General features: G+C 35.2%; 1 pseudogene; it reads left to right on the top strand.

The window, feature by feature from the left end:
- The first annotated feature begins 880 nt into the window (after positions 1-880).
- LOC125663965 (carbonyl reductase [NADPH] 1-like) lies at positions 881-5,004 on the top strand (annotated as a pseudogene).
- The last annotated feature ends 6,841 nt before the right edge of the window (positions 5,005-11,845 follow it).

The raw sequence follows: 11,845 nt of genomic DNA, 5'->3' as shown, positions 1-11,845 counted from the left end.
CACACATACCGTGAGCCCGATAAGTTAAGTCGTACGATGATTCAAATTTACCACTATATTGGATTTGAATGAATCGCTGTTTAGGAATACAAAAATTATGTGCAAGAATCCGGAACAATACAATGATGATATGATTTGAAAACTAATACCGAAACGACGTTTAATGAGTTGTGCTTGAATTTCTGTTTTAAAAGACAAAAATACGTGAGCAGTTTCAATAATGGTACGATTATAAACGAAACATTCAATGTGGTTGTACCATGGAAACAATGGAATATTCCGTTATTTCTTTAATCCCCATAATACAAACAAGCTTAATATTTTTTCCTTTGAAGATGAATCAATTCCAATCCGATTAAAATAAGATCTTTGATCTGCTCCGTTATTGTTATGTCGCTACACAAAGTAGCGACATAACAATAACGGAGCGGATCAAAGATCTTATTTTAATCAGATTGATTCAATTCAAACTTCTAAAGTCTTTAAAAAATTGCGAAATACTTGTAAAGATGATTATCTTTAAGGAGGAATAAGACAGCAGAAAAAAAGATGGAAAGTGGAATATAAGTAAAATGATAATTTTAAAATTTCAAATTTGCCTTATTTGTGAGAAAATGTAGTTTCATGTAGAAAGTAATCCGAAGAACAAAAAACCCTAATAAATTTGAACTCATGAACTACAGATCAACAACCTCCTGAACTACCAATCTATGTGATTAGATTTAAAATGAATATACATGCATTGCTGATATTTATATTTTCCTTCAAGTTTTAAAAGGAAGTCAGCCATTACAATGAAGTAGTATTTCGCGTACTGAAGTACCGTATTACATAATCAAGGTAAATGTAGATAACATGTCCTAAATCTTTACACGACGCTACCTCGGTATCGGTAACTGTGCAGTACAGATTCAATTTAGTCTTTGGTGCAAAAATCATGTCGAAGAAAGTAGCCGTGGTAAGTTAAAAAACATCAATTGCTAAATACAAATGTACATATATTGTATGTTATGTCTAACATTTTTAATGCGATGATTGAATTTTTTTAAAATATAAAACCCTACGTTATCCAGCTATTTAAAAATATGGTTATGATATATCGAGGTTTTCTTATCTTCCAACTTTTTTAACGATTTGGAAATCCGTGTGCTAGGAAAATATATGCAGTATATAAAATATCAACATCGATCGGTATAACTTCTTAAAGTTGAAGGACACATCTCGTGTTTTCAAAGTATACAGAATTATATGCATTTTGTCTTCCTTATGCTTATAGAAATTAATTGTAATAGTTCGTTCGCTGAAGTATTGCGATAATTAGCCACAATACGGACTTGAATCTAAGCCCCGATTTCAAAAAGCCTAGTTAATTAGATACGTAGTCACGTGGTACAGTGACGTCATATGCGACCTTTGTTGTAAAAGTAGTGTTAGATATTTTTAAAAACTTGGGTTTTAGGGGCCTAATTTATTTACCATGGATAACATTTATTTCGATGTTGACAAATTTCCCGAGTCTTATATCTTTTAGCCACCAGTGCATACAAATTGCGACCCAAATGTAGCGAGGAAAGCGAGTATGAAATCTGCATAAATTTGCGAGTAAATGATGTTTACATGGGATCACTGTCTAAACACTATTTGGTAATGCCATTTCTGTAAACAACTGTAATTAGCGTTGTTGCTTTTCTCAAATAAACAGTGCAATTATTATTAAATTCATTTTTGAAGAAGTTAGATAGGCCTAAATTATGATACGATTATGTATCATTGACAACTATAGGCCTACTGTCACGGGTGCATTTCGGAAAAAAAATTAATAATAAAAATGATCAAACTTATTGTGTACGCGTTCCTTTAAAAAAAATGAAAGCATTATAACTCAATTCAAAGTTGTGAAATATATTTTATTATTTATAATTGAAAGTTCAATTATCTTTTATCTTTAAATTTCTTTTTTTAAACTACCAGTTGGTAGACACTGCTAGTGTTATAAAATAAGTGTTACAAGGTGAAAGTCAGTTGGTGCGAGTGTGTATTAAATTTGAGAGCAGAACGGAAAGCATATGCCGTAGGCCTATATGTAACAGTGCGTAGCTTCGAAAGAACCATTTCCTCGCAGTTTATCTACGTCTTTGTCCAAGTGCTTGTTTGAAAAAGTACAGGCACAAATTCTACTGGGTTTTTTATGGCAAAGTCGTTGTGCCGACAAAAAATATTCACGTCTTGTCCCTCATACCTTCCTTCGAAAATTGAAAAAAAACCCAGTCCAAATCCTCTCTACTGACAGCAAGTACACCCTTAAACGGCACAAAACACCCTAATGCAGTGTTATTTACAAGCCGTTAATGTGATAATTGTTTGTTTGTCAATTAAATCTAATCTGTTTATGTAATGGCCAACAACTTTTTTCAAATCTTCTCGCTCGAGGTCGCATATGACGTCACAGATAATGGCGCGTAAAATATCGAAGAAAATATGCATATCGCAAGATTTGAATTTCATCGCTTTCAAACTCGAAAACTACGCAAACTGTTTCATTTAAAACACATGTAAAGTAGTTTTAGGCATGAAATGAATTAATTTTGCTGAAAAATTAAAAAGTTTAAAAACATGCGATGTGTCCTTTAACAAAAGATTTTAACAATGATCTGTTCTCAAATTTACAAATCTAACCTTAATATGTATAATTGTCTCATAATTTTCATACGTAAACAAGCTTTCAGTGTTCATATGGATTACCATATTAGATGGATAATCGATTGCGGTTGCTCTAGATTTACATGGTTGGTAATAAAAACTATGGAAAATCTTCAAGTGACTAATTGTAACCAGCTTGGTGTTTCCTTATTGTTAAATTCCCCATTGCTAAATTCGAATTGCAAAATATTAAATTATAAATGATGATTGCGAAATTGCATTTCCTAATTGTTAACTAATACGTGTGGATTGGAAATTACTTTCTGTTAATTTGAAATCGTTTTATACACAAATGGGCTTTTTAAATGGCTTCCATACTTGACACTAAATATGTACGACCACATATATCGTTTATACTTGATTGGTAACGTTTAACAGACAGAAAAAGAATTTGCAAAAGTCCGCATCTCTATGTTAATCTAGTGATAATTTGTACCCTAATGACGAATCAATGTCACTAAAATCATGAATTTGTAAATTATGTCCGAAATCAGAATTTTACGTGTAAAAAGTAACACCTCGAACCGGATCAAAGATTTGAATTCTACCACGGTTATTGCAAAGATCAAAGGAATTCCGTGGTCATTATTCTACGATATATCGTCATCCGTATTAAATGATTATGAGAACATTTATACACATCTCGCTTGCACTTCGAGTTTTGCTAATGCAACAATAAAGTTGATGACTGAGAATTCAATTTTAGTAATCAGTAATGAGCAACTGTAATTTAGAAAATTAGCAATCCGCTAAAGCAACTAGCAATGAGCAAATTACATTTAAAAGAGAGCATTTAGCAATTTCAAGAAGTTCACCTCACCTAAATGTATTTGAACTTCTTAACATGTCATACCATGGGAATGTTAAAAATGGTAAGATAGGCATAATACTTACTTGTTTTCCATTCGACAAACTAGTGACTTTACAAATAAACTTTCCGGACAGCTAACAATAGACAGATATAACAACTCACATCTACTAAGAAATAAGTACAAAATTAACCAAAATTATTTCGTATAAAGAAAAAAGGTATCATAATATCAACATTGGAATAATGGGATAATTTGTGTATCAGCGAAAGCCATTTATGCAGAAAATACTCTGTTAATGTTTATAGGTCTCCCAAATAGTAGTACAAACAACCTCGGCACTTTTTTGTATACTTTGTAAATTATTTATTCTTATCATCAAAGTGTAAGGTCGGAGTTCTTACTGGAAACTGTATTGCAGTGAAAAAGCATAGGTATGGCACGACAACGTTTCTTAAATATGTATATGTATATATAATAGCTTTACTTTCACTAACTTTTCCAGGTGACGGGATCTAATAAGGGGATAGGTTACGCCATTGTCCGAGGACTGTGTAAACAGTTTGACGGCGATGTGTACCTCACTGCTAGGAAGGAGGAGTTAGGTCAAGAAGCCATCAAGAGCTTAAACTCGGAAGGATTATCTCCAAAGTTTCACCAGCTTGATATCACCGACCAAGCTAGCATTGATCGTCTCAGAGCAATTATGGAGGTTTGGACATACTCGTCAACAATGCTGGAATGGCTTACAAACAAGCATCAACGGCTCCATTTGCAGAACAAGCTGAGGTTACGAACAACACGAATTACTTTGGAACTCTCGCTGTTTGCGAAGCTATGTTCCCTCTTCTTAGGCCGCATGCAAGGGTTGTCAACGTGTCAAGTATTACCAGTACGTTGGCAATCAAGAAATGCAGCAATGAGGTCAAAGAAAAATTCCTCAACACCAAACTAACGACCAAGGAACTGTCAGGTTTGATGAACGATTTTATCCAGGCAGCAAAGAACGGAAACCATACGAGTAAAGGATATCCTGATAGCGCTTATGGTATGTCAAAGGTGGGTGTGTCAGTCTTGTCTGAAATTCAGCACCGCCAGCTTTCAGCGGACGTAAGAGAAGACGTTATCATTAACGCCTGCTGTCCAGGTTACGTCGATACGGATATGACATCACACAAGGGTCATCAGACTATCGACGAAGGCGCTGACACACCCGTCTACTTGGCATTACTTCCACCAGGAAGCAAGAGTCCAGCGGGAAATTTCTTGTCAGAAAGGAAGATCAAGAACTGGAGTCAATAGTTTTCCCTCATATATGACTTAGTATCAAATCATGCATTCGATTTGTATTTAACTCATTCATAAATTGCATATCCAACATTTTCAGCATAGAATAATGTAAAATTGATATTCACTATTATCTAAGTTTTGCTTGCAGTGATTCTGAAAACATAAATCAAAGTTTGATAATAATAATAAAACCAACTTTATTACTGATTTCGTTCGTGTTTTTAGGTCACCGAATCATTTAGGTGACTGCTAAATGCTGGATCCAGTAAGTGCTCTACCAAGCCCCTATCTTTGCTCTTCACGAAAATATTAACAGCTGTGAAGGAGAAACTTCAAACTTACTGTGCGACTACATATGCCAGAAGTGGTGTTAATCAAATGTGGATTCTAAAAAATTCTAAAGATATATCGATGACGTTTTGTCTATTAACAATAATAGCTTTCATTCATATGTCGATTTGATATATCCCTGTGAGCTCGAAATAAAGGACACCACAGAGTCGTCCCCTTCTGCTTCATACTTAGATATTTTATTGAAAGTAGACATTAACGGCAAACTGACAACTCAACTGTATGACAAACGGGATGATTTCAGCTTCTCCATCGTCAACTTTCCATATTTATGTAGCAATATTTCATTATCACCTGCATATGGTGTTTATATATCTCAACTGATTCGATATGCAAGAGTTTGTTCTGCGTATAGTCAGTTTTTAAATCGAGGTAAGCTACTGACAAACAAGTTGATGTTACAGGGATTTCAAGAGTCTCGATTGAAGTCAGCATTTCGCAAATTCTATGGTCGTTATAACGATCTAGTTCGTCAATACAACCTCGCATTGGGTCAAATGCTGTCTGACGTGTTTCATACCGATTGTTAAGCCGTTCTTGGCACACTGATATTGACTGCGTATAACTCCGTTTACCTGATCAGGATATAGGGCTCACGTCGGGTGTTACCGGTCAACAGGGGATGCTTACTCCTCCTAGGCACCTGATCCCACCTCTGGTGTGTCCAGGGGTCCGTTTTTGCCCAACTACATGTATCTATTTTGTATTGCTTATGGGAGTTATGAGATTGATCATTGTTCGTTATCTTCACTTTGCATGCTTACCATATCAGATGCTTGCAGAGGATACTGGGGATAAAGTAGCAGAAAATTATGAAAAACAGGGAGGTGACAGACAGGGCTGACATGAATCCAATAAACAATGAGCTGATTAGACGGTGATGGAACTATGTAGGGCACGTGCTATGGAAGGGAGGTGACAGTAAGATGGCGTTAGGTTGGACACCAGAAGAGAAGAGGGCATTTAAGAGACCGAAAACATCCTGGAGAGGAACAGTAGAATAGAAAGAAAGATTGCAGAATGGAGAAACTTGAATGAGATCAAGATGGCAGCAATATAACAGAGTGGATTGGAGAGAGTCTCGGCCCTATGTGTTTTGGCATGGAGAGAACTAAGTAATGTCTAGATTGTTGGAGATAGGATGACCAGGAATATGAAGGGAAACTGTACTAAGACCCTTATGTATTTCGCTGGATTTACATACCATCATGATTTTCCTATGAAAAACTTGAAAAAAATCCTCAACTCATACTGTAGCTGACATTGTACTTATTGATATCTCAAATGAACATATTTTAAGACGTACAATATCTAAACTATGGAGTCCCTGTACATTTCCACAATGGATAATAGGTTATGATATAATGTGTGAAATCTTTTCCTATGGTATGCACATGTTAACACATTAGTTTAAAAGATCATGTATATCTTATGACTATGGAAGAGAATGTGTTCAGAACAGAATATGTGTCTAGGCGAGTTGTTGCCCTTGAATGTAATTCATTATTTACATGGGGTTGAAAAATAATCCAGCACACAGTAGTACTAAATGCATTATGTTAAAATACATTTATGAATGGTATAAGTGATAATGTCAATTACTGATTAATACACTTTGTGAAATCATATTATTGTTATGTTTAATAAATTTCAAGGCCGCACATTTGTACAGTTTACAATATAATATTCTGCACTTTGTTATCAAATTCTCTTAACCTAATTTAAGAGTTACATATTCATAAACAGCAAGTTAATTATGATATGCTATGTACATGTAGTTTGTCAAAGGGGCATTAGCTGTGAAAGTGATGGCAACCTTTTTATTCAAAATATCTGAATAAGAATAAATATTAATGCCAAATAATAATATTTATTTTGTACAAAAACATGAGAAACCTAATAAAACGACAATAGATTGTCACTTTTAGTGTACAGAAATACATAAGGAAGAATTATTGTCTTGCAAGACAATAATCATTTAATTACCAAAATTCATGTGATATGTGCCTGTTTTGAGGTTAAAAGGTGTTTGAAATAATTAAATACTGGTGTTATTACTGAAATATAGATGTCAGATATGGAAGAATTTTCATTTAATTCAATTTTTGGTATCAAAATGACAGCTAATGTCCCTTTAAGAATAACTATTTTCAATGCACATCATAATAACCTTGTTTAGCTGGAAAGAATATTGGCTATAAATAATCTTGATTATAAATATTAAAAATAGTTTTAATTTCTCTCAAGGAGTTCCGTATAAACAAGTATAAAATCATGATTATAGTACATTGACTCATGTATGTTTCAGTCTGTTAGACTTTCCTATTTTATTGCATTTCTTGAAAGTTGTGTTAAAAGAATTGGTGGTCTTGAAAAAGGCTGTTGCAGTGAACAGCAAAGGTCAACTGCTATTCAAAAGTATGTGTACCTAGTCACCAAGGGCAAGGATAGAGGTCATGTGGTTCTGCATTTCACAGGGCCAGTTAAGGGGCTAAAAGAATACAGTGTTAATGACAATTATTTCCATGAATAATGAGAGACATCTCCCATCTCTTGTTAAAGTGTTCTTCTTTAAAGATTTTGTGGGAGATGAGAAATACTTTATTTGATGCACAAAGACACCAAATTAAAAGTGGAGCTTGTTGATTCTTAGTGACATTCCTGCCATTATCTTCCATGCAGTCTTTCATGTGTCTTATAAAGCTTTGCAAACACTACTGCTTGCATAATGCACAGACACGCGAAGTGTGGGTAGTGTACGTGTACAGATGTTGTGTACATACCACCACCCCTCCACTGTCTACAAAATATATACCTGTAGAACCAGTAATATTACCAGAATATGTTATTTCCTCATCGATCACCTTCATAAGTCATTATGAAGTCAGTTCTACTTTCTGTGAGCTCTGGTGAGATATTGATACATACTGTACCACTGGATCTAAAAGAAATCCGTTTTACCACCGTCCCATTCCAATGTGATATCCTTTACTCTCAGGCGCTTTAAATCAGAGACGGGATACTTTTAACTTTGATAAAGTTGATTTTTCCGTTATATTCACATGCATAGTAAATTATCATCCCTTGCAAATTATGATATACTGGCTGACAACCCCCCCCCTACATTGCATTGTAGGACGAATCCGCCCCCTTCTTTACATGTATGCTGTTGAAGTTTAGAATAGAGATCATCTGTTATGGATTTTTTGGTCCCTTTTTTTATTTTAGTTTGATAGTCAAGAATTTTAGACGATCGCGAGTTATCCTCTGCTATCCCCCATTTCCCTTCAGAAAAAAAACCAAACAAACCACGCTATGTGTCTGATGCTCTTACGATTCTTATGTGCAACAAAAATGGAAGTTCAGTAAAATTTCTGGCAACTTTCTTGCATATTGTAATGAAAAAATAATTTGATTTAATCAATATTAGCCCTAGATTGAAAACTTGAAATAATATATATACATATGTCTCTGATATAAAGCCTACCCAAAATACCGTGTAATTTCATTCCAAATGTACCCAGCAAAATTTGTCTTGTAATTGGATATGTAAGGTATTCTATATCTATTAGAAAATATTTTATTAAGATTAATTTTTCGAATTTGAATAGGGCGTATTATACGCCAACAATTATTCCGGAAATATATTATCTATTGGTGACGTTTCACCCAAGTAAGTATAATCTCGCGAGAATACCGCTTGTTTTCATCTGCCGTGTAGCACATTCTAATTTAAAGAAACTAATAAACTCGTTCATCTATTTAGTCGTATTACTGTTTTTCTATTGGATGATTGGCTTAGAACTGTAACAATGATAATCATATCATTATTGTTTACAAACTGGGTGTTTGAATTACAAATTACACGCCAGTCTTGTATTTTTGGCATTCAGAATTAAAACACGAATAACTGTAGAAGCAACTAATGAACAAAGCAATATGGCGGCGCTGATATGGATCACAATATTTTCAGTGAACGTATGTAGATATTATATATATTCATTTGCTGATTTTCTCTTTTTTTTTTCTTTTACATACTTACGTGTTACCTTTAGAGCCTTGCTTCGTGGACGGAATTATTTTTACATGCAAAGTTGGTTATTTTCACGTGTATGAAGGAAACCTATGCATTGTGATTTTATATTAACGTTAACATATTTGTTGGCCTGATTACTATGAAATTATACAGCAATATTTTTGCGGCCTTCTGCACTGTTTATAATGACGTTTCTCGAATATCCTACCCGGAAGTCTTAAACTATTGTTACGCAAGCGCACTACGTTCCGGATCAGGGAAAGATAACTCATGTTTTCGGATTGGCCTATGACATCATGACAAGAGCATTGATCTTTTATAGAACATCCGAGAAGATTGAAGGATAATTAGCCATGATACGTTGAACTTGTTCCCATTTAGTGAATATTCAAATTTCCAAGTTTGATATCCAGATTGGCAAGCATTTTGGAGTTCTTTAAACGGACACTCTGATTGAAGTCTTTTTCACTGGTTTCTACACTAAGTTCATTCTCAGTACAATTTTGTAATGCCTTAAACAGTCCCGGAAGTCAAATATACAGTTTGGTTTATATTGGCCAAAGTGGAAACCGATTTTACAGAATTTCGGTCACTTGTATCAAATACTCTTTCAACATGTTCATGTGACAAACTCGTTTTTCTTTACGCCGGCCAGATGTCTGAACTACATGGTTCACATCACTAAGCTTGCTTTCAATTTCATATAAGGACCATAATACCTAACCTGCAACAACAGGCAAAAATATAAGAACCTTATCACCTGGTTGAAAAACTCCGTTCCTAGCATTTCATTTTGGCTTGCAAACTCTTGAGATTTTCTTGTGCCAATTTACAAGTATCATGAAATATCTCTTTGAAATTAGAAACAGTCTAAAAGATTAAGAGCACTAGTTTTAGTAAGTCATTTTCCTTTCAGCAAAGGACCTCTAACTGTATTACCAAAAACTAATTCAAAGGCACTAAATCACAGAGACTCCTGAACTGCTTCTCGTGCAGCAAAAATGTTTTCAGCATAGTTTTAAAGGTTTGATGGAAACGTCGAAGTGTCCCCTGAGACTCGGGATGATAAGCAGTAGACTTATTCTGTCTAACACCTAACTCATGCATGACCTGTTGAAACAACTCTGACATTAAATTTGAACCTTGTTCTGATTGAATAGCCTTAGGCACTCCTACAAAACTGAAATACTGAGAAAGGCCCTTGACTATGGTCTTTGCCTTAATATTCATAACAGGTATAGCTTCAGGGGATCGAGTGGACATACACATGATAGTAAGTAAACACTGGTTGCCTAACTTAGTTTTTGGCAAAGATCCTACACCATCTATTAAAACCCGACTGGGTGGTTCTTTAAATGTTGGAAAGGGCAGATGGAATTTTCTGATGATATTTACCTACCATCTGGTAAACATGACAAGACTTGCAAAATTCAGAAACATCCTTTCTTAACTTAGGCCAATAAAAATGACTCAGAATCCTGTTACAATCATTGACTCCTAAATGACCTTCCATGGGTGTATCGTGAGCCAAACTCATGATGTTCCTACGATATATCACTATGACCACTATCTGGTGAATGACCCGTCATACTTCATCTGGTGGGGGCATCAGGTGATCGCCATTTTCGCATAAGGATACCGTCGTTGGTATAGACACACTCTCCAACTTTAGTGCCCTCTTCCTCAGTTGGATAATATCAGGGTCCTTAGTAGCTGCTCTGTGCTGGGGGTGTCCTTATCCTGGTTTAACTATATATTGGGACCATCATCGTCACTTCTTTTCAATGGCGATTCACTGTTATATGGTTGTCTGTTTTCATTTGAAGTGCCATCAATGTCAAACAAGAAAATGTCACTGAGGTCAATTTCACGAGATGAACCAGTCGTGTTAAGGGGTTGAACATGGTCAGCCTCGACTTCTTTTCTTCTGGTCATCGATCTAGCAACAGCGCAGGCTGGATATATGTCGTCGTCTTCTAGGAAGTGATTTTATCACAAGTTCTCTTAGGCACCTGATCGCACGCGTGGAAAATGAAAGTCTAGCCATGCCCATATCCACCACCAAAAACCACTTGGAATCTCTCTTCACACACTCGTCATTAAATAACTGCTCAATTAATATCAATATCAATGCTCCTCTAAGAAAAAAAACGTGCAGTTGTGGATTCCTATTCTGATTAGGTCTGTCAAAATGTTTCGCACTGATGGACTGTCGAGTTACGTCACGCATCACCCTAATTATTGATTTATTCAAAGAGGAATAACTCTAATACAATTCACTTATACACTCGTCGGCCGATTTTTTGTCGGCAACGTAGTTGCCTAAATGAAGGTCGTATAATTCGATTCTGGTGTTATTTTTAATGTATGGCAAAAAATTAATTAATTGGAAAATTCTCAAAATGACGTCGCTAGGCACAAAGAAAACGGAAAATTTCTAGAAATGTGAGAGAAAAATACTCTCTTATAAGTAGCCATGAAATGTTAAGGTGATTCACAGCTTTTTTGCAACCCTCGGGTGGAATCACCTTATATTTCATGGCTACTCATAAGAGAGTCTTATAATCCTCCTATATCCAGACGGGATTGACCATTGACAATATGACCTATAAATCAATAGGGGTCATCTACTTTTTTTTCTGCGGACAGTGTATTTTTG

Source organism: Ostrea edulis, chromosome 6 (genome assembly GCF_947568905.1).
Source record: "Ostrea edulis chromosome 6, xbOstEdul1.1, whole genome shotgun sequence".
NCBI lineage: Eukaryota > Metazoa > Mollusca > Bivalvia > Ostreida > Ostreidae > Ostrea > Ostrea edulis.
The sequence above is the reverse complement of the archived record's forward strand: the minus strand, read 5'-3'. Positions and strand labels throughout refer to the sequence as shown.